This window comes from Leopardus geoffroyi, chromosome C2, assembly GCF_018350155.1.
Source record: "Leopardus geoffroyi isolate Oge1 chromosome C2, O.geoffroyi_Oge1_pat1.0, whole genome shotgun sequence".
In the NCBI taxonomy this organism is placed as follows: Eukaryota; Metazoa; Chordata; class Mammalia; order Carnivora; family Felidae; genus Leopardus; species Leopardus geoffroyi.
Genome location: NC_059333.1, coordinates 89,704,485 through 89,729,300, shown reverse-complemented (window position 1 = coordinate 89,729,300; position 24,816 = coordinate 89,704,485). Strand labels below are relative to the sequence as shown.

The window sequence follows — 24,816 nt, the reverse complement described above, 5'->3', positions numbered from 1 at the left end:
ATTAGAGCAGGAAATCACTTTGCGTGTTTAAAAAAAAAAAAAAAAAAAAAAAAAAAAAAAGCTCACCCTGTATGTGATGTTGCCGAGTTCCATAAACAAACATCAGGCAGCATGATGTAATAGAAAGAGTCCTGGACTGAGTGAGGGGACCTCTGTTCTAGTCCAAGGCCTCAGTTCCTCATCTGTAAAATGAGGGTTCTGAATTAGATATCTGCGAGGGCTCCTCTAGCTTTCACACTGAGGGATTTTGTGGACAAACTCCGAAAGAAGAAATAAAATGTAGAGTTTTTGTTAACAGTGAAGTTAAACTGTTAACAGTGGAAACAGGAGGTGGGAACAGAGACGAAAACAATTTTCATAGAATTTTAAACTTCAAATAGCAATTATAAATTTATAACTGCTAGAAAGGTTTTTATAATACACCTGCCTTAGGAGCATAATCATCTAAGCTAGCTAGATTAGTAATGACTGACCAAATTATGACCTGAAAAAAACCTATTCACCTTTGGCCAGATTGCCCAAGTAAATCTAAAAACAGTGCAGAAACACCTTTGGGCTAATGATTACGCTAAGTGATAAAAGTGCCTCATAAGTGTCCCCAATTAAGTAACTGAACAAAAAGATGACAAGGAAAATGATTAAAGTAAAATAAACACCAAATTTTAACATGTAATAAAACACAATAATTTTGCTTGTGATATCCTCTGTATTAATGCGTATATTTTCCCTAAGCATAATATTTATTTTTTTCTGTCTAGCTCTCAAAATAGAACATGGCTTCTTCTGACAAAGCTAATTGAAATAAACCATTTTTTTCCCCAGTGACACACAGAAACATTTAAAGAGTATCTTTAAGTTTTCTACACTGAAGGAAATCAAGCTACTACCAGTAACAATTAATAGAAAGGCTCTGGTGCCTCAAAAAATTAGGGGTTTTCTAACTGCAATCACCTACATAACATTAACTGCCTGGTCCTAGTAAATCCTTCTGGGTCTAACAAACAGAATACTAAATTTTAAGTTCATAGATAAGGTGACATTCTACTTTATTTTTTGCTTACGTTCTTACCTGGCAGACTTAAAACTCCAGGGACGGCAGAACCAATAAACATACCACTGTAATCAAGAATCTATCAAAACTCTACTCTTTTAAAGGATGTAATCTCTCTCTTTTAAGGAATGTAATCTGTGTCTTTTAAAGGATGTAAAGACAGGATGAAACATTCAGTGAAAAAAAAAACTTGCTTTTTAAAGCTTGTTTTTATGCAAATTACTTAAAGTGACTATAAAATAAATGCCGTACACCCAATTCTATTAATTATTCATTTGAGCATTTCACCTTGGCAATATATTGCCTAATAAGTTATTCAGAATCACTAATAAAATTTCTCTCTGGTTGGCAGAAACAAAGGCAAAAATAAAGCAGTCTTGATGAAATTTGTTCTTGGCTAATCTTAAAATGGTGGTGATATCCACGTGTCTGAGATAAAAATCTGTGAAACAAAATTTTCCTTTACATTGAATTTACTTTCCGTTTTCATTTAGGTATTTTGATTTACAATCCCAATGAGCTGACTAAAATAACCTTACACTTAATGGCAAACAACAGAAATCAGGATGGACATGCAAAGCATACTTTAGGGTTCTATTTTGAGCATAAGCTGTTTTCAGCAATTTTCTCCATTTACCTTACCGACCCCCAAGACTCTTCCAGAGACTTAAAATATTAAACTTATTTACTGACAATAATATTATTACTAATGATAAAATACTACAAGCCATATTGGTTTCAGCCAGTATTATACAGATGTAAATTATCTCCTGCAAAAACTCAGGACTGACTGAACCACTGTGTTACGATATTCTCCTCCAAGAAGGGTTGGCACCAAGATCAGCCGCTGAAGGAGAACTTGGAATTTTAATAACTAGTTGGTATGTCACATGAAGCCCACTGGATTGTTCCTCACTAAATTTCTCCGTAGAACATAAAAACATTTGTTAATTCTTTCCCCGACTTAGAGAAGTCAGCACACGGTACAATTTGCTCAAAGACCAAAATACTTCATTTACATATCAATAATACAGAATTCATGGAATATAAATGGCTATAGCTTTGAAAAAGTTCTACTATCTAGAAATGGTAATTCTCTTTATATTATTGCAATACAATTGGAGAGAAAAAGACAAAAGACCAAAAATAAGTCCAAATCTATTTTGATCACTAAGAAAATAGGAAACTCTGTAACATAATTTCATATATAACACAGTTTCATATAACTTTTTATTTTCTAAAATATATCTAATAACTGCTTAGTTTTGTTGGAAAGTCTCCTTTTATGACTGGGTAAGAAAAAAAATGCCAATAAAAAAGAAACTAAGATGATCAAATTAATTGCTAAAAATCCCACATCTTGGGGTGCCTGGGTGATTCAGTCGGTTAAGCATCTGACTTCAGCTCAGGTCATGATCTCACTGCTCATGGGTTTGAGCCTCCTGTTGGGTTCTGTGCTGACAGCTCAGAGTCTGAAGCCTGCTTCGGCTTCTGTGTCTCCCCCTCTCTCTGCCCCTCCCCCACTTGCACTCTGTTGTGTGTGTCTCGCTCTCAAATATAAATAAAACCATTAAAAATTTTTTTTAGGGGCGCCTGGGTGGCGCAGTCGGTTAAGCGTCCGACTTCAGCCAGGTCACGATCTCGCGGTCCGTGAGTTCGAGCCCCGCGTCGGGCTCTGGGCTGATGGCTCAGAGCCTGGAGCCTGTTTCCGATTCTGTGTCTCCCTCTCTCTCTGCCCCTCCCCCGTTCATGCTCTGTCTCTCTCTGTCTCAAAAATAAATAAACGTTGAAAAAAAAAAAAAAATTTAAAAAAAAAAATTTTTTTTAAATCTCACATCTCATTATTACATTTTATATTTTAATATTAATGTTTTACTTTTCTCTCATCCTCACCTGCTTAAAATTTATTCTGATGTATACATTTTGAAAATGAAGCCTTTCAGAATAGATTTCCTAACAGTAAATAAATGGAGGATAAGAAATGAATTAGTATTTTATAAACATTATACTTGATACTGGATATTACATTATTTCATTTTTTATTTTTGAGAGACAGAGCACAAGCAGGGGAGGAGAGAGAGAGAGAGAGAGAGAGGGAGACACAGAATCCTATGAACTGTGAGATCATGACCTGAGACAAAGTCGGATGCTTAACTGACTGAGCTACCCAGGAGCCCCCATGGTTATTATATTTTTATTAGCACTATACTTCTCTCCCAAAACTTTATAAAAGAACCACAAAATTTTGCAACAATGATCATATGCTTTTTAACCTACCAACTCATTAACATACTATTACTATATTCCTAAAATACAGATTTTTAAAAAACAAATTACTTTAGCCTAATAATTCTAGCATAAAAATCATGCAACATTCCTCTTGATAAATAAATACAATGCACTTAAAAGAATGTGTTCTAAGTCAAACTTCATAAATGACAACTGGTCAATTTAAAAAATGGAAAGAGAATCTAATAATTGCCTCTAATAGTATTTTCAAAAACATATTCAAAATAAGCAACCCCAGGGATTCCATATCCCATTCATCATACTTGACTCTGAGCATACTCTAATTATGTATCCATCCCCTCAGAATTTATGTATTATAAATGATCTTAATAAGCCTTTGCTGTATCACTTTGAAGTAATCAAATTATTTGTGTGGGGGTATGTTTTGCCTTACTTTTATTCTTTATATTTCTGTATCTTACTGCATCCTTTAAAGTTCAGAACTCAGAAGGCAGAAAAATGTCACTCATAAAATTTTAAAGTATTTTCAAATTTAAAATATATCAATTTTGATGAAAGCTACTAACAACCTATTAAACAGGAAAGTGGTTTAGAAAAATACTACCCACTAGTATTTTTAAAACATTTTATTATGAAAATTTTCAAACATACAGAAAAAAAATTTAAGACTGTATAGAAAATATTCACATAGCCACCACCAAGCCTTTAGAATTAACATTTCCTTGTATTTGTCTTACCATCCTCTCAATTGATCTTAACTTCTGAACCATTTCAAAATAAGTTGCAGATCAGTACACTTTCCCCATATATACTTCAGTTTCTTTGTCATTAATTATAGTATAGTGTTTAATACAGTGTTTCTCTCAAAGAAAAAATTTATACAAAATAAAATGGATAGATATTAGACTTACCATTCAATGATACACTCAAGTAATGCAAATCCCTAACAGGATACAGGGTATTACCACCACCCTAGAAAATTCCCACATGCCCATTCCCACTTAATCCTTGTCCCCAACACCCATGCATCCATTTCTAAGCCCTCCAATCACTTTTTTTTTTCCAACATTAGTTTTGTTTGCCCTACCCCAACACAGAAATATGTAAGTTTGCCTGTTTGGGGGACATCACAGAAATGGAATCATAATCATGTCCTAGTTTTCTGTAAGGCTACGTTCACTCAGCATGATGTTTCAGAGATTAATCCACGTTGGTGCAAGTATCAATACTCTCTTCCTATTACTCAGTAGTACCGTGTTATATATACACAGCAGTTTATCTATTTTCTTGTTGACAGACATCTGAACTGTTTCCAGTTTAGGGGTCAGCCACATATTTGGCAGAGTTTATACATAGAATCTGGTATTCCACCACTGTGGTTCTTTCTTTTCCGGAATTTCTTCCCTCTTCCTCCTGCTAGACTGCCATCACTCTATAGCTGCTGTGGTATTTGTGAATTTGATCTCATTCCTCAAGCCAGTAAGCCTGCAAACTAGCCAAGAGGAGTCTGCCTGAAGCAAAACACCATCAAGATGAGAAACTCACCCAAGGCCATTCCCTTTTTTTAAGAAACCACTCCAGTCCAGTTTCTACTTGTTTGTGTTTGCCCTATAGTGTCCTCATGTTTTTTATATATTGGCCAGAGACCGTAGTCACAATTTGTGGGAGAATTTGTTCAGTAGGATCTTGACTTCATTTTTAAAATTATAACTCCCTATTTTTCCACTTCAAAAAAGCTATAATTGATAAATCTCTTTTTGGCTTTTCTTTTTCTCCTCAGGAGCTTGACTGATCCAGTCTCTTTCTATCTGAAAAGCCAAACTAAACCAAGAAAAGGCCTCTGGGAGCCACAGATTATGAGAGCTGGAGGAGGGAATCCTGTAACTCTGTACATGAACCAATACAAGTCCCAAAGGCATCCCAACACATGTATGAAGAACACACCCAAAGAAGCTAAGGTTTTGAGACCTTCTGATAGAAGCCACTCTTCAGGTACCACACTAACCCTGAGTGGTGCATGCAAGAAGTAGACCAAAAGCAGCAGGGCAAAGGCTTTGAAAACTGAACTGGCGCTAGAGACTGACAACGCCCAGGCCAGAAACACTGAGAACGTGCAGTTCTCATGAACCTAACCATGCTCATCACCTGTTTTAATTAAAAAAAAAAAAAAAAAAAAAAAAGTCAACATTCTCCTGACAAGACACAACACAACACAAATTTATTTTACATACACAGAATCAGGAAAATCTGACCAATTCTCAAAGAAAAAGACCAGAAGAGATGCCAATCTTGAGATTACCCAGATATGAGAATTATCAAACAAAAATGTTAAGGCAGCTATTTTCATCCATCCTCCCCAAGGTAAAAGCATACACTTATAATGACAGGAAACACAGAAGTTCTCCGAAGTACAAAGTAAAAAGAACCAAATGGAAACTTCACAAATGGGAAAAATTTAGGGAAAAAATGATTTGACAAGTGTAGACAAAGGAAAGCAAGCACTGAATAACTGATCTTCAAAATAAGAAAATAACACAAATAGATAAGAAAAAAAATCTCATCTTAATAAAAGAAAATTTTCCTGACATTTTGCATCTTTAGCACTGACTAGTAATGGAGGGTAAAAAAACATCAACACAAAACCTAGACATCTCTAACTAAAATGCTTTAATCCTTATTCTGTCTCTTCTTGAGCCCCTCTGAAAGCTCTCATGATTCACCTTTGAAAAATATTCTGATTCTATGAATTTGTAGGATATACAATTTTTAAGAACGCTAGACTACAAGTGAGGACATCTGATTCAAGTCTCGGTTCTGTAACCATGACAAAATACGTAAAGTGACATCACTTCTCTAGGCCCTAATTCCTTATTTGTAAAATTAGGACCTACTTAGTGAGTGATGACAACTTACTTAGCTTTATAACATAGACCCATTGTTAGAGTAGGCAGTTAGTTAGGTTCTAACAGAATACCTGGAGGCCAGCAACAAGGAAGTCATTGCTGGCTACGGGGAAAGTCAGAAGCCTGGCGGCAGCACTCTACATCAAACCACATCAAACCTCATCAAACTGGACAGGCTCAAAATAGCAGATGAGGGGCGCCTGGGTGGCGCAGTCGGTTAAGCGTCCAACTTCAGCCAGGTCACGATCTCGCGGTCCGTGAGTTCGAGCCCCGCGTCGGGCTCTGGGCTGATGGCTCAGAACCTGGAGCCTGTTTCCGATTCTGTGTCTCCCTCTCTCTCTGCCCCTCCCCCGTTCATGCTCTGTCTCTCTCTGTCCCAAAAATAAATAAACGTTGAAAAAAAAAAAATTAAAAAAAAAAAAATAGCAGATGAGACGACAGGAAACCCTGACCAAATAAGGAAGAAAACTCCTAACACCTTGCATCCATGCCCAGGTAATGAATATTCCACCCCCTAGTTAACAGCTCTCAATAAAAGATAGAGACCCAACAACCCCCAGGTGCTCCAGCTTCTCTCACCCTACCTCACATCCCCAGACTGTATTTTCACTTTAATAAACTTCCTCACTTGTGTCACAGTGTCACATGTCTGTCCTTGAACTCTTTCTTGTGACAAGACCAAGAACTTTTGATGACACCTATGGGACAGGCTGGGTCTCCCCCAGTTCACCTGGCAACACCATGAACTAATTTTAGGAATGCTTTGAGGGTCACTCCTGTTTCCCCAGATCTTAGCATTAGTCAAGTTCTTCACTGCTCTCATTACTTGTTTCTGACAAATAAGGAGAACCTATGGTCAGGTAGCTGTGACTGGCAAGGTCTAGGGCAACACTATTAACAGATATAAAAGGCAAGCCACAATGCGAACCACATTATGTAATTCTAAATTTTCTGGCAGCCACATGAAAATTTTAAGGAGAAACAGGTGGCAATTATTCTACTAATATATTTAATTTAACCCAATATATAACCCAAATGTGATCATTTCTTATAATCAGTATTTTAAAATCAAGATTTTTCTTTATCTTTAAAATCCAGAATGCATTTTATATTTATAGCACATCTCAACCATGACTTGTCATATTTCAAGTGCTCAACAGCCACATCATCACTAGTGGCTACCACAACCATAGACTGCAGGTCCAGATGTGGAGGTGGAAAGGGGAGGAGGACACAATGGCAAACAAGGGCCAAGGACCAAGGTGTCTCAATGAGTCACCTCTCTGTCTCTCTCTGTCTCTCTGACACACACACACACACACACACACACACACACAAACTTATTGGTGATGGTAAAAAGGTCATCCCCACGTGGCAGATAGATCAGAGAAAGTTTGTTCTTGAAATAAATTTCCACCTCTACTATGGGGAGTACCCACTATAAAAGAAAAAAAAAACAGGTAGATAAATGGCTTACATATCATTTCCAAATACGTGAACTTAAAGTATTTGTTTTGGGTCACCTGGGTGGCTCAGTCGGTTAAGCGTCCTACTATGGTGCATGTCATGATCCCGTGGTAATGAGATCGAGCCCCGCGTCAGGCTCTGTGCCTCCCTCTCTCTCTGCCCCTTCCCTGCTCATACTCTGTCTCTCTCTCTCTCCCAAAAATAATAAACATTAAAAATAATAATAAACTATTTACTTTTATGAAAGCCACTGTTTATTTTATCCTATCCACAGTTGTAGGGAAGTATAATCATGTAGGGAATATATTAAAAGGCGTTATAAAACAATTAAATGATTTTAAAGATTAGTGAAGGAAACACAAAATATACTTCACAAGTTCACAATTTTCAAATCAAATGCTTTACTGTGACTTAGTTTCTGAAATTTCAGCTAATTTATCAAATCTCTCCTTTGAATGAAAATAACAAAAACCTTAATTTTTTGAATAAATTTATGAATACTGAAACCTCTATATTTTTTAAATGGATATAATTTCTTTTGTTTTGAAGGACAGTATAACAATTTTATTCCTTAAATGTTTCTCATGGAAAATAAAGGAGAAGTGATCTTTGTGAGAACCTATGGTCCCGCCCCAGTCCCATCTCACCATGGTTCCCAGCTCTGTATTAGAACAGTAGTGCAGACACTCTCAGGAAAGGACAGAACTGTGGAAACAAGACCTAGTTCAGAGCTATCTCTACAATTTATCATCTAAGTGATTATAAACAGGAATAATTGTTTCCTCATCTATAAAATAGAGATATTAAAAACCTCACAAAGTTACAGAGACTTATTTAAATAAGATATTTACACTCTATCACAGAACATTCACTCATCCTTCCATTTCTGTTCGGATTTTTATTTACTTTCTCATTCATCAAAGAACTTTTAAATTAATCAAATGTCTTTTGGTGTCTCCAAATACTTTACACATTTGAAGTATTTCTATGTAATCTACTCTAAATTCGCAAACCCTTGTGTTCTAAGTCATTTTTTAAAAGGCCAAATTATAATAAAATGATCCCATTAAACATCTGACTAGAAACAAATAATATTGTGAAATAAAAGCATTAGCATCTTTTTTTTTTTTTTTTTTTTTAATTTAACGATCCTGCTTATAGGAGAAAATGGCAATCACAGGAAGGAGAGAAACTAGTCATTGTGAAGGATCTCTGTTCCAATGAACCAAAGGAAAACAATCAAAAGATACGACTGAAAGTAACTGGCTTAAAAAGGCAGTAACTGGCAGAACATGGACAAGAGAATAAATAGTACATATTAAAATCAGAAACTCCTGTCTGTTACATACCAAACTTTACTATGTTAATTTCCTTTCGGAGCAAAAAATTAAAACTTAAATAACAAAAAAAATCCATTACTATCCACTGGAAAGATGGATGGATTGATAAAAGGAAGAATGGTAAAAAATAGAGACTCCTAATGGCTTCAATACATTCAAGAAATTTGCAATGGCCTGTAGCTTCAAATGTTATGGCTGTATTGCTAATATTAAAGCACGTAGCCCACCCCTGAATGTGTTAGAACCTACTAGTAAGACTGAATTTAACATAGTACAGACCGTTTGAAAAGTTTGAAATACTTAAAAATAAGGCCAGAAAACAAGTGAAGATAGGATGCCCCGCCCCCCCCCTTTTTTAACAAAGAGAGAACACCCAAGCACCCAAAAGAGGGGGGGATATGAGGCTCGATCCCATGACCCTGGGATCACGATGTGAGCCTAAATCAAGAGTTGGAAGTTCAACCGACTGAGCCACCCAGGTGCCCCAAGGACACTTTTCATTTTATTTATTTTTTAAGTCGTTTTTTTTAAATGTTTATTTATTTTTAACAAAGAGAGAGACAGAGCATGAGTGGGGGAGGGGCAGAGAGAGAGGGAGACACAGAATCCGAAGCAGGCTCCAGGCTCTGAGCTGTCAGCACAGAGCCAGATGTGGGACTTGAACCCACGGACCACGAGATCATGACCCGAGCCGAAGTCGGACACTTAACCGACTGAGCCACCCAGGGGCCCCTAACATTTTTCCATTTAACACCCATTCTCTACCTCTATGTGAGTTTTAAATTCTTGCTCTCATTCTATTCTGGGTTCCTTGAGATAAGAAGAGAGCTACATTTTGTTTCTGGTTGCATGGTGTCCATATTAAAACCTAGGGAACAGATGCCAAAATTATGTGAAGCATGAAGATCAATTTTTAAATAACAACAGCAACCCACCATAACAAGTTCTACTATTACATTTAAGGTAAGGCTTAAATCTATGTAAGAATTCAAGCTTTCTTTGACTTTCAAATGATAGATAACACAATCTTTCAGGTTCCATTTTAGTTACAGAAGCCTCACATCAAAGAACAATCATCCAGTGGTAAGATACAGGGGATTAATATAAATCCAACGTGCATTTTACTACTGATTTGAAAATTAATTCTCCAGAGGCATAAATTCACAACCAAATGAATATGAATACTTTATACAATGCCATCTATATAGTAATGCCATTCATTCTTCACATTTAATAACACCACTTCAAAATCACATGACAACAAAAGATGATAATGACAATGAAGTTTTCTACAATGAATAGAACAAGTTAATTCACAGATGATATAATTAAAAAGTAGGTAGTAGGGGCGCCTGGCTGGCTCAGGTGGTTAACTGTCCGTCTGACTCTTGGTTTTGGCTCAGGTCACGATCTCAGTTTGTGAGTTGCAACCCTGAGTTGGACTTTGTGCTGACAGTGTGGAGCCTGCCTGGAATGTTCTCTCTCTCTCAAAATAAATAGATACACTTAAAAAAAAAAAAAAGTAGATAGTAAAAGGGAACAGATCATTGGTTTCTCAATATGCACCACCTCAATGATCCTACCTCTAGGGAGGGTCACAACTCTTTGGGGCCTTATCCTCAGTCTAGCAAGCTACAATTTACTTTTATCAGTTCTCTTAGGATAATATAGTTCTGAGAGAATAAATGTTAACAAAATACACTAGAGCAATTTATGAATGAGAAGAATGATTTACTAATTTACACTGAGAATGTAACTGCAGACTGGAACATTCACTGATGCAACAGAGCTGGCAGTGCCCAGCCCACATCCGCTTACCGCTCAACTTTCCTTAGGAACGAGACAGCTTTTTTTCCACTAACACCTACAGGTCATCTCTGGCCACAGGTTTAGGTCAGGGAGAAGTTGCTGAGGACCTGCCCACCCCGAAAGCGTAACTCCACCAATATGGAAAGGGAGTCAGTAGACAAATTACTCCCACTTCAATGCCCCTTGAGTGAAATAACTCAGAGGCATATTCTATTCGGTCTCCCAGAGGTCCCTACATGATTTGAGCCTCAACTGCCCACAACAGTAATCTACTGTTTAAGGCATCCTTACTGGCCTCTTTATCTTTTCTTACTTCCCCACTACTCCATCACACCCACAGGAAATTTCTGGGTTCATTTTCCAAATAAAATGGTTATATCAAGGGTCCAATTCCACTGAAATCAAACATAAGACAGCCAGTCAGCTTAGTTGTTTTCTTAGCAGAAAAATATTATTGTTAAACCAAATTAATTTTCAGAAGTTGTGACAGGACTACAGACTCAGAACAAGAGAAAATAGGAGGTCTGAGGGACGGATCAAAAAAGTTGACAGATTTTCTTGAAAATAAGAATCTATCTTTTCAACAGTTCAAAGAAAAAGACATACAAATAGTTCTAAAAAATATAAAAAGATGCAAATTAGAACTATAGTGAGATACGATTTCTCAACTTTCAGACTATATATATATATATATATATATATATATATATATATATATAAGTTCTGACTATATACTGTTTGTAAGTGGGGGAAAAAAAACAGAAGATGCCAAAATGTCTAAGGGAATTTGGCAAATTGCCTAAAAAAATAATATGCATATTTATGGTCACACATAGAACTCCCATTCTTGAAACAAGTTAGGTACATCCATGTAATGGACTACTACACAGTTATTAAAAGGAAGGCAGGCTAGCTCTATACAGTGCTTTAAGATGATCTCTAGTTTACGTATACACGTGGGTTTGCTTATATATATATATATTTTAAATAGCAATATAGTTAAAACTGGTTACCTATAAGGGGAGAAATAAAAATGTACCTTATTTATAATTAACATGAATGATTTATATATAATTATAAAACAAAACTAAATCAAAAACACTTAAATGCTAAACACTAAAAATAAAATGAAACAAACAGACCTGACTATATAACAAGATGGCAGAAAAATCATACAGGTGAATGTACTTCAAGTACTATATAAAACAGAATACTTAACACTGTAAACCCCAGCAGGACAAAGGCCAAAAAAGCAGTTTTTAGTAATCATGTTGGTGGTACTGGTTTAGATATATAAATATATATTAAGACAAAAAATCCTATGTAATACTTCTATATGTATTTTATATATTTACATATTTATATCTGACATATTTCACATATATATTCTATATTTTAATGTTATATTACATTTATATTTAATAATACCTAATATTTTACATATATGAAAGAAAAAGAAGTTTATGTAAAAGCCAACTTAAAAAGACTCATCTGGCCAAGACAATGAGCATCATCATCAGAAGAATAAAAACTACAATGCAATAAACATAAACTATTTAAATCTACAAGCTCAATGACACTTCAAAAAAAAGAAAAAAATCCTCACTGGTCTACTTTTCCAAGATTCTAGGAAACAACTCAAATACTTTGAAAGTTGGTAAATAAAGGAAAGAATCAAGTAATTAGTATGCCTTTCCTGTGCAAACTGTGCCACAGAGTAACCAAGCATCTGATGAGGGAAGTTTCTTTTACAGAGATATTACAGATCATATATGAAACCTTGATATAATTAGGATATCAACATTTTGAATGTTTGCATAGAAATAAGAGATCTAGGCAGTAATCAACAGTAATCTAATCTCACAAACAGAGACAATTAAACAGCTATTTCTTCTTGGGAGTACTCAGCACCTCCTTATGAAATATTCTGTCACCCTAACACCACAAAATAAAGCAAGAAAAACCTGAATTAGATTAAGCTCTTGGATATAACTACTGATTTACAAAAAAGTACAAGGGAAAGAGAAGCATTTTACTACAGGGATGCAATTTAAAAAATAGGGGTGCCTGGGTGGTTCAGTCAGTTGGGCATCCAACTTCAGCTCAGGTCATGATCTCACAGTCTGTGAGTTTGAGTTCCACAATGGGCTCTCTGCTGACAGCTCAGAGCCTGGAGCCTGCTTTGGATTCTGTGTCTCCTTTGCTCTCTGCCCCTCCCCACTCACACTCTGTCTCTGTCTCTCTCTCAAAAGTAAATAAACATTAAAAATTAATAATAATAATAATAATAAACACAGAATGAGGAAATTTACATGGCAAGTAAGTTAAAAGGGAAAAAATATAATAAATAAGGAGGTAGAAGAGTTAAGGTGTATATACTAACCAAATGTAATGTATGGATTTTGTAGTGACTCTGTAGAAACATTATTTATGACCAAATGAGGAACATTTAAACTAAACAGCTACTTACTGATATTAAGAAATTATTGTCAACATCTCATGCATTAGAATGTCCACTATCAAAAAAATAAAAGAACACCACAGAAAATAACAAGTGTTGGACAGAATGTAGAGAATGTAGACAAAGAGAAATCAGAATACTTGTGCACTTTTGGTGGGAACAGAAAATGGTGCAGCCACTCTGGAAAACACTATGGAGGTTTCCATATGATCCAGCAATCTCATTTCTGGAAAGCAGAAGTGAAAGCAGGATCTTGAAGAGATATTTGCACACCCATGTTCACTGCAGCATCATTCACAACAGCCAAAGATGGAAGCAACCTAAGTATACACTAATGAACGAATAAAGAAAATATGATATATGCATACAATGGAATATCAACCTTTAAAAAGAAGGAAATCCTGTCACATGCTACATGCTACAAGACTGATGAGACCAAAGGATATTATGCTAAGTAAGCCAATCACAGAAGACAAATACTGTATGATTCCACTTATACTAAGTATAAAGTATCTAAAGTAGTCAAACTCATAAAACCGAAAAGGAAAATGTTTGTTGCCAGCTGCCGGTAAGAGGGAGAAATGGGAATTTTTCTGTTTAACGGATATCAGTTTTGCAAGACAAGAAAGTTCTAGAGATCTGTTGTACAACAATATGAATAGAGTTAACACTACACTTAAGTGTACTAACTGCACACTGAAAAATGTTTAAGATGACAAATTCTGGCTTTCACTATAATTTTTCAAAAGTATATTTAAATCCCTTTTCAAATAAAAAAAGAAATTATTACCAATTTTTCAAGTGTGATTAATGGTATTGTGTATGTGTGTGTGTGTATATATATATGTATATATATAATTTTTAATAGTCCATATCTTACGTAGCTACATACTAAATAAAATATGTATGAATGAAATCATATGATACAAGTATTGGCTCCAAAATGACAGGGGTTGGGGGGGGACATGGAAACAAGGTGGTTAAAGATGAAACAAAATTCCTGACCACTGCAGCTGAGTTCATTATGCTATTCTGTCTTCTTCAGTGTTTGTCTGAAAATGTGCACAAAAAGTTAAAATAATAATATACACTTGTAGGCCAACAGATTCTATTAATACAGTGGGATCCACATTTATTTAGGAAAGTAGCTGTAAACCATGATGATGTAAGGTACAATTAGACTTAAAATAAATTGTACCTAGCCAAGTGAAGAATAAGCAAAAGGAGTATTATGAATCCCTCATGCTTATTTATATCAAAAACAAAGTTGAGGGTGGGGGTGGGGTGGTAGAGGTAAGGTAAGTGTTCCCACAAAGCATTCCTTTATGGCATTTTCAGGGAAAGAATGTAAGATACTACATAGCACAGGTTTAACTCAAAACACAGGCATTTCTCAGGTTCATGAGAAAACCACCACTGTGAACCAATACCTATAAATTTATTAGCACATCATGCAAGTATGTACAAATGGCTGTCGTGTCCTCAGCTAGACTATAAGCAAGTATGTTGTAATCCTGGCCTTTTTCATCTCTAACACTAACACATTTTTAGAACTAACATAAATTTCTGTGATCATGACTCAAAAATGATTTAAGGAATTCTCAACAAAATTGGTAAATGTGTTGGAAATAACCTGATTTGAAATACAGTCTAAGAGCTGTTCCAAAAACAAAACAACATACAGTCTGTGAGGGACACATTCAAAAACTCACTTGAAGATAGGCACTTACAAGAGGTAGCCAGTTACACAGCACCTGTACCTCACATACCCAACAGGCCCGCACAATGGATTCTTAAGGGGGACATGCCACAAATAGTTAAGACTATCAAGAAAACCAACAGGTTTCAAATGTGAACTTCAAACATAAAGCCAAGGGCAGGTAATCCAAATGATGATGCTGATTTACCAGAGAGCTGTTTCTTACATGAGAAACTGTAATGCTTCAGAAGAAAACAGCAGATTTTAACAATGGTTAATAAGTCACCCAAGCACCCTAAAGAACCCAGCAAGCGTCTCATAAACTAATGAAGAACCATGTCATTGTGTCAAGTAAGGCCACACAAAACATTCTCTCTCAGCAGTTAATGGGGAATGTTGAAGAAAATAAGAGGGGGGAAAGAGAGAAGAAATTTTCCTCTTATCAACATACTGACCAGCCCGTCTTTAAAATGAATCATTTCCTAGGAATTTGTTCACAGATAACTCATCTCACCCACTTATTCTGATTCTAGTTAATTTTTAGTAGCTTTTATTTCAGACTGATACATCTACTATTTCCCACCAAGTTCTAGAAGTCTTTTTCAGTTTCTATAGCTATTTGATTTAATGTTTAAAATAAAAAATTTGATTAAGTAAAAAAAAGTTTTAATAATGTACTACAGAAAACATTCTGAAATTGATTATTGTTAAGTAATTAATTGTCCTACTTATTGAACTCTAAAATACATAACCAATACCACTTAGGTAAAGAATTACTTTTTGTAAGGGAGAGTCATTCTGATTTTAGTTAACAGTAATGAGATCACTCAGCCTACAGTTAGAATAAACTTTAGAAATTTAGCCCAATTCTATCATTTAATTGCAGAAGAGTTCTTGCCAAAAGTTATCCAAGACATATACAGAAAAGAGAGCTATCTCAACTCTTACAGATTGGCTTTTCTGCTGTATAACACAGTTCACAGATGTTTATTCCACAGAGAAAGGTTTCTAAATGATCTTTTTAAATAGTAAGGATAGTTCTCTTGGAAATCATTCACTCACTAAAAACAGGTAGAATTTTAGACATTTAACTACCCATTAACTATAAATATTAAGATAAATGCAATATGCAAAAAGACTATTTAACAAGAAAATTCTATTCATAAAATATAGCCCACCTGTTAAAATACAAGATCATTGCTACATAATAATAGTTTTCATCCTGATAACTACAGCCAAGTGGTTATACAATCTATAGATGATGGAACTCTCCAAAGTAAGGGTTCGCCCTTTTCTTTTTTAACTGAATAATCAAAAATTACTTTAAGTGCTTTACCTTACATATATTTTTTAAAACATTTCTTTACTCTGGGAACACAGATATATTTTGTCAACCTGTGACAAACTTTAAAAATTCTTAAGAGACCCTCCCAAGTAAGAGAATAATAAAAAGACCAATTAAAACACTCTACCATTCGGATGGAATGGGAGGAATTCTTACCATTGGCAGTGCATTGATGTGGGGATGTGCAATTGAATATCCGGTACCGCCAATCACAAGTTGCTGCTGCTGAGAAAAAGGAAAGTACAATATTCAGTGTGCCCTAAAACAAATTCAGCTTAAGAGATTTCCCACAACAAGTTTCCATGTTATCAAATTATTTTTATTTACCTCTGTAAGGTACCCGCCACCAACGATTATCCTTCCCCCCCTAAACAACTATTGTCTTATATAAGCAACAGCAGCAACTTTTGGGGTAGTAAGTGGCAGGCACTGAATCTTTACAACACTCCTAAAAGGTTGACACAATGAACAAAAGGGAGACTGGAAAAGATGGATTTGCACAAAGTGTACACTCACCCCCATTCAACTTAACTGGTGCAAATATTACTGCGATAGGGCCCAGTATAGCATGTTCATAATCTATGATCATGAGCCACAAGGACTGGTATGAACTTATCTTCTATATATTGTTTAATAATAAAAACAAATGCATGATTGGTTTTGAAACAATTTCAATCAAAACTTATTAAAGTTTAATCTCTTCAGAATCTACATTTTACAGGGTTTACCCCATCATCTCAATTGCTAAGTCATAGCACGTTATTTTCTGTGTCCTTCTATGTAAAATATACAAGTTGTTTTTCAGACGCCCTGTCAAAGTGGTGGCTCTCCGGTCTAACGCTGACCAATGCAGATTCCACCACGTGCTAGAGTACAATTTTATGTAACAGGGCAAGCTGATGCCACAGAAAGGAATGCAGGAGCTTTACCTCCTCCACCAAACCAGTGAATTAAGTCAGTAAACACTAAAAAGATAACTAAGCAAATACACTGAATAACTGTAGAAAGAATATAATCCCTTTAAGTTGGCTCCTCTCTGATCTTATCTTTAATTAACTAGAACTCTCATTTGTGCTGCCAACTCCATGGCCAATCTAAACAACTTCAGGGCTACTAAGTAACTTTCGGGTAGTTAAGTTATAATATCTAGGAATTAAAATAACATTTATTAAACATGGCACACACTTACTGAAATTATACACAGTTACATCAACATATAATATCATATCAGCCTCTGCAGGCACCAAGGTCTTTTGGCTCAAGACACTTGTGAACCAGTTGGTAGATCCTTTGTAGACCTACTGGACAAATGTTCTACAGACATCATAAGTGAGTCAAAACAAAAACTAGATTACAGCTAGAACTGTTTACCTCAGGGTCATTTGCTATGAACATCAATTGTTTTATCAGAGTTTTCATGAGTTTTTGAGCTATAAGCTATATAGGGCTACTTGTTATCCAAAAACTGACCAAGCACCCTTAACAAAGAAAAGTTTGGGCATACATCCATTCTAGTTATTTATAAATAATTAACATGTGCTACTGAATTACATACATTTTACTTTTTTTTTTTTTAATGTTTATTTATTTTGAGAGAGAGAAAGAGAGGGAGGGAGGAGGGAGCATGTGTGTGTCTGTGTATATGTGTGTGTGTGCACACTTGGCAAGTGAGCAGTGGAGGGGCAGAGACAGAGGGACGGAGAGAACCCCAAGCAGTCTCTGTGCTATTCAAGCACAGAGCCCAATGTGGGGCTTGATCTCACAACAGTGAGATCATGACCTGAGCCAAGATCAAGAGTAGGATGCTTAAACGACTGAGCCACCCAGGTGCCCCTAAATTACATGTATTTTAAAACATAGAAAACTGAAGGAACAAAGATGTATTCCTACATGTCAAGTATCTTTTTTGATAATCTCTTATATGCTTAGCCATCTTCTAAAATAATTAGATCATAATAGGTAAAAAAGCTCATTCTAGTAGTTTAAGTATCAGCTCTACCATTTGCTTCTTTACTATTCTTATTCACATTTCTCACAGTTTCTTTTGCACGAATCTTTAAATTATTTGTCTGTTTTGCAGGGTTCAGTTGAAATTACTCCATAAGTCTACGTTATCAAACACAAGTAAACTTAGAATAGTAAGCTCAGACTCGTAGCAACTCCCAGAAAAGAAGTGAATGACTGGGATTGCCACAGCTGCCTTGTGGAGCTCCCCCCTCCTCAATCCCTTTATGTACCACTTTAGATAGAACTTTCTGACATCAGGGCGGAATGAGGGTGCAAATTTAACCCATCTGTCAGATATTAGTAACACTTAATTTTTAAAATTTAAAACAAACATAAATAGACTAATAGAGTCCTGTACCCCAATGGATGCTTGTTTTTCACTACCAGGGTGTGTACACACATACCACGCACAAACTCACACAAATCTATCTACCTTTGGAAAATACTAAATTAGATCATTCCAGTTGCTAGTCTTTCTTGTTCCTCCTCTGCCTGGTTCTCTTCTCTTCCTTTTCTGTGATTAGTGAGTCTTTCTTCCATCACACTCATAGATGTCTCTAATCTCAGTTTTCTCTAATTAGTTTTTCTCTACTTTTGTTTTCTTCATCGACTCATTTAGCTTTTCCTTTTAGACTATATTTCCTTAAGGGAAAGAGTCCTAATAGTAATTTAATAAATATTTAAATAGTGAAATAAATATTTGATTCTAGGATTTCAAGAGTGAATAAATCTGTGGAAAATGATATGTCAACAGGTATGCCCATTTGCACATATAATACAATCTGAAAAATTTAGGAAGTCCCTACATTAGCTGTTTTCCTAGTCAACTTATTTAGCCACGTCCTGGCCATTTTGGAGGGCATATATAAAGCATATATATCACATAATTCTTAAGTTTATAAAATGAATTATCTGAATTTTAAAAGATATAATTATATACTCTTCCAAAGAACTACAAAAATCTAATGCATATTTAAGATAATCTGACAGAATGTGTATTAGAACTATTTGTACTAAAGTAATTCAAGTTGTCCAGAAATCCCAAAATGTGTATCCTTTACACCTGCCTTAGTAATCACACTTGCCCAGAATGCTTAGGTGGCTCAGTCCATTAAGTGTCCAACTCTTGGTTTCTGCTCCGGTCATGATCTCACAGTTTCTGAGTTTGAGTCCCACGCTGGGCTCTGTACTGATAGTGTGGAGCCTGCTTAAGATCCTCTCTCTTCCTCTCCCCACCCCCCCTCACTCATTCTCAAAAATAAACATATAACCACACTTGCCCAACATCCTCTACTCTCACCAGCACATCACCAGTGTCTCTGTTTTCTGCACACTTTGGCTGCCATGACATTACTCATCCTATACCAGGAACTTCCTTCTATTATGTGGTTTTGGCCACTAACCGAGTTCATCTCTTCCAAGGTTCAGCCCAAATCAGCTTCCCCTCTTGATTATTCATCCCACTACCCAAGGACACAAAAATGAGCCTCCTTTATTACAACCGTGTTACTGCTTACTATCAAGCCTCCCCTGCCAGACCTCTTGAGACCAGGGAATTATCGGTCACCTTGCTGTCCCACAAAGGAACTAAGAATAGTGCACAGAACACACACAGTATTTAAGATCCATAATGATGGATATTATCCATAATATAATGAGGGAATAGGTAGATACATATTTGAAAATAAAACAGTAGAAACTGTATTACAGCACAAATAAATCATATTGGTAAGAAAGAACTTAACTGTGGATTTTTATCCTAAAGATGTCTAGGAGATCCTGGCTATATATAACCAGTAATTTCAGTACCATTTCCAGGAAGTGGCAAATAAAAGCTGATTATTTTGCCATTTAAAGACGACTCAAGAGCATGTGATCAATCGCGTTATAAAATTAGTGTAAACCTACCAACTACTTTGCATACTACATAAACTATAACCCATTTGCTTTACTTCTTATGATGAAATAAATGTTTGCCAAATGTTTGGTTTTGTATCCAAATAAAAAGCTTTGCTCTTACAATCTATATTTCATAACATTTTACCTGAAATAACTGAAGTATTAATTTTAGAAAAGGCTTTCAGCACAAAAATAGACACTGCTAGGGCACCTGGATGGCTCACTTTGTTTAGCCTCCGACTCTTGACTTTGGCTCAGGTCATGATCTCAGGGTCATGGCTGCATGTCGGGCTCTGTATTGATCATGGAGTCTGCTTAGGATTCTTGTTCTCTCTCCTCTGTCTGCCTCTTCCCTACTCACGCGCGCGCGCTCTCTCTCTCTCTCTCTCTCAAAAGAAATAAACATCACGGGCGCCTGGGTGGCTCAGTCGGTTGAGCGTCTGACTTTGGTTCAGGTCATGATCTCATGGTTCCTGGGTTCCTGGGTTTGAGCCCTACCTCGGGCTCTGTGCTGACAGCTCAGAGCCTGGAGCCTGCTTCGGATTCTGTGTCTCCCTCTCCCTCTGCCACTCCCCCACTTGTGCTCTGTCTCTCTCTCTCTCTCAAAAATAAATAAACATCAAAAAAAAAAAAAAAAAAAAGAAGAAGAAGAAAGAAAAGAAATGGACACTGGTAACTCAGTAGACCTCTCCTAAAATCTACCACCTAGATATAATTAGGAGAATTTTTTTAAGATACAAAAATCTTTTAAAACAGCACAACAGTATATTTTGACTGATCTTCAAAATTGCTGCCCTCCAGTCTCTAAAGTAAATTTACTTGATTTACAGATTTCTTAAAAAGCTAATGGATTATGGGTTCTCTCCCCAGGAAAAGATACAAGCAAAACAAAAACTTGCTTATAATTTAAAGTAGCCACAGAATCGAATCTATTACCTCGTAGCCAGAAATAAATTCAAGAAATTGTACCTTGTATCCTTAACAAATAGAAATTACAAATGAATTTATAATTTTGCAGAATTTGGAAGGATCATCCCAAGAATTAGGAGGAAAACATAACAATCAATCTGCTTAGAAAGATTTTAAGTTTATTTGAGTGAAGGAAAGAGCACAAGTTGGGGGGAGGGGTGGCAGGGAGAATCCCAAATCCCACTAACAATGCAGAGCCTGATGCAGGGCTCAAACTCACAAACAACAAGATCATGACCTGAGCCAAAGTCCCCAGAAAGATTTTTATTAAATGAACTTCTTAACAAAAGTCACAGATAAAGTCCAAATTAAATTGTTCAGTACATGACTGAAAACAACAAATAAATGGTGATTACCTGCAACTGGAACCATAGAAAAAGAAATACATTTGTAAAGCAAAGTGTTTCAACTGAATCTTCTTAATTCCACTGATCCATTTCACAAAAGACTTAATAAGTTGTCTTCCTTCACATGCCAGTTTCTAGTAACATACTAAGCATTCATCAAGGCCTCCAAGCATCTAGATGTCTGGACCTCTCCTCTCCCATCTCATTTCCCACCCTATCATATACACGGGTAATATTTGAGGCAGCCAGACAATTAAGAAGGGGGAAGGGGAAGGAGCTGTAACAGGAGGAATATCCTAAAGAAACCAACCCTGAGATGAGACTGAAAGGCAGAATGGTCAGATCAAACAGCTCTGCCATCACTGGCTCTAATTTTCCACTTCTCTTTGTTATTTAGGTGACTCAGAAAAAATGGATTTAAAAGCTGTGTATTATGATCCCTATTTCCTAAAAATTAGATATACTCAGTACTACAAACCCACATCAATAACAATTTAAACATGCACTGGTATCTAATCATGCTACTATTACACTTCAGTTAATTTCATTGGTAGCAACACATGTGGTTGAATTGTACATTAAATTTATATGAAAAAAAAAATTACTGTGCAAGAATAAGACAAAGAGCTATCAAGTACCCTGAGATCTGCCCGTTAGAGAATAAGCAATGCAATTAAAGACAATAAAAACCAGAAATTCTCTTTATAGTAAACCACAATGTTTTTAAAATTAAAGTTTGGTTGGCAGTTTCAAGTGTTACTGAAAGTCAAATTTATTTTTTAGGCACTACAATCTGCCCATCAAAAGTTTCCAGTTCACTAACTTCCAAAATGTTAAGAGAAGCTGAACATGAGAAGAGGCTGAGACTCAAACTTGAGTTATGATACTCAACAGGTGATATCAAAATGTATAGATAAATACACATTATTGTCAGCTACATGAAAAATAAAAGTGAATATATCAACAAAGTAACTATAATTTCCTTTTCTAAAAAACTATTACTAAATAAATGGTGCAATTTATAATTCATGATATCTTAGAAATATGACAAATGTGAGGATGCCCGGCTGGCTCAGTCAGTTAAACGTCCAACTCTTGATTTTAGTTCAGGTCATGATCATGGAATATGGAACCTGTTTGGGATTCTCTCTCCCTCACCCCGTTCCTCCTCCACTTGTGCACTCGCTCCCTTTCGCAAAATAAATAAACTTAAAAGAAAAAAAAAAAGAAATATGACAAATCTGACAGATCATACAAAGCTGATAACAGCTCAACTTTTTATTTTTTAAGGAGAAAGAAACAAGTAGAGGGAGGATGAAAAGCAACAGGAACAGCATCAGGGTCTAATAAATAACAGGATGAAAAGAAAAACGAGACTTTGCCTATGATCACACATTGTAGGTAGGTAGGTACCCCAGCACTTAACAAGTTAGAAGAAAAAACTGATAGAATTCCTACATTTTATTAGGTTTCTCACTCTTCCCAAGGGTTGAATATTTGATTCAGGATACCAAGAACTTGAACAGCTAATTAGGACAACACAAAAATCATTCTGCTGAACAATACATTCCCAGCAGAAATGAAATGGTCATGCCAGGGATATTGGGTCTTTCTGTGTCCTACAGAAATGCCCTTCCAGATTCTAACCTAATTGTGAGACAAAGTGGGTTCCTCATTCAGATTTAATTGGTCTAGAGTAACAATATGCACATCAACTGCATGAAAAGCTCCCCCAAGTGATTCTAAGTGGGGGTTAAAAACCACTGGACTTTGTGGCAGGAAAGGGCACGATGGGCACTAGTCAGAGTTTCATAAATAATCTATCTTGGGGGAGCATGGAGAGATCACTTCTTTCAACTATTAGCACTGCAAAGTGAGTAGTTCTCAGAATTAGAGTGGGAATCACACTATCAAGTAAAAGTTTTATTAATTTGATTTCAAGAGTAACAGTAAGGAACAAAAGATAAATGCCACCCTTCTCCCCAAAAGTGAATTAGAAAAGGGAGGATAATAGTGAGAACACCTTAGAAAGAAACCCAGAAAAAGAACACAAAACAGGGGAGTTATCATTCAAAAAGCACAAAAGGAGCAATGCTGATACCCACATTTAGATAAAAAGGCACATAAAGCCTGAGACTCAGCTACGTGTGACAAAACTTAGTAGGGAGAAATTATAGAAGGATATTTTTTTCTGCTCAATATAATGGAAAACTGTCACACAGGTCAACTGAAGTGAAACAAAGTTAAACAAAGTCACACAAGTTAAACAAAACCTGGATGTATCACTCAGCAAGAAAGTTACTTGCCACATGATGGCGGGGGCGGTTGTCGTAGGAGCCCCCTGTCCAATTCCTTTCAACTTGGCATTCAAATGTGCTATCAGGGCCATCAGCAGCCTCTGTGGCACCTCTGTGCAAACGACACCCTAGCAGGACAAATTAGAAAAATGAAAAGGCCATACTATGGTACAGGGAGGTAAGCCTGTACTGCGGAGCCACAGAGATCAGAGCTCAGACTCGGAGCTATGGAATTTAGAATGCTAGCCCATCTAAGACAAGCTACTTAAACTCCTGGTGCCTCAGTTTTCTCATATGGAAAATAAATTGTTGTTAAGAGTTGAATAACTTGATATTTATAAAGTGCTCAACAGTGCCTGGCATAGGAGTCACATGCAATCATTTTTAAAAAACATATGTAAGAAAAAGGAGCCCTTCCCTCTGAAAGGACACCGTCCCACATGAGAGAAATGGCTTGCTGACAGTGTGGCCTGGATGTCAGCATCCACTTGTCCCCTTGGCCGTGCACTTCTATGCAGGACACAAACTGCCCATTCGTATTCTGCTGTGCTATGTGCTACCATGACTCAAGAGTCCATTCAACAGCATTCAGAAGTTCATTCAACAGCATTACTACTCAAAATAATTAATCATTGGTAAAACTTTTAAATTAGAACAGATGTGGAGTATGCCCGAACATGGCAGTTGTCCTGTGTGACCACACAGTGACAATGCACACACCTTACTGTGACAACAGAGTGACAAAATGACACACTTGACCCTCTCAGTGAAGCACAGTTTCTCCATCACACTTGAAAACTAAATCTTCGACTTTCACTTTGTAAAAGGATAAGCTTAACTTTTTAAAATATTAAGAACATGCCAGCAGATAATTACTTAAATGAAAATTGTCATTCTGAAGTCTTCTGAGCACAAAGAAAAAAAATGCATTTATGTTAAAATAGATACTGGGTTCAGAATTTTAAAATGTTT

At 36.1% G+C, this 24,816-nt stretch overlaps 1 protein-coding gene across 5 annotated transcripts in view; it reads right to left on the bottom strand.

Moving 5' to 3' along the window:
* Positions 1 to 24,816, bottom strand: part of TBL1XR1 (TBL1X receptor 1) — a 178,761-nt gene that overhangs the window by 71,283 nt on the left and 82,662 nt on the right. For 3 of the 5 annotated variants that reach the window (XM_045502924.1, XM_045502922.1, XM_045502921.1), the window contains one exon: positions 16,482 to 16,550. The gene's annotated coding sequence lies outside the window, so the exon portion shown is untranslated. Of the gene's footprint in view, positions 1 to 66; positions 162 to 16,481; positions 16,551 to 24,816 lie in introns of those variants that run through there. The other 2 variants (XM_045502925.1, XM_045502923.1) reach the window with 2 other exon arrangements.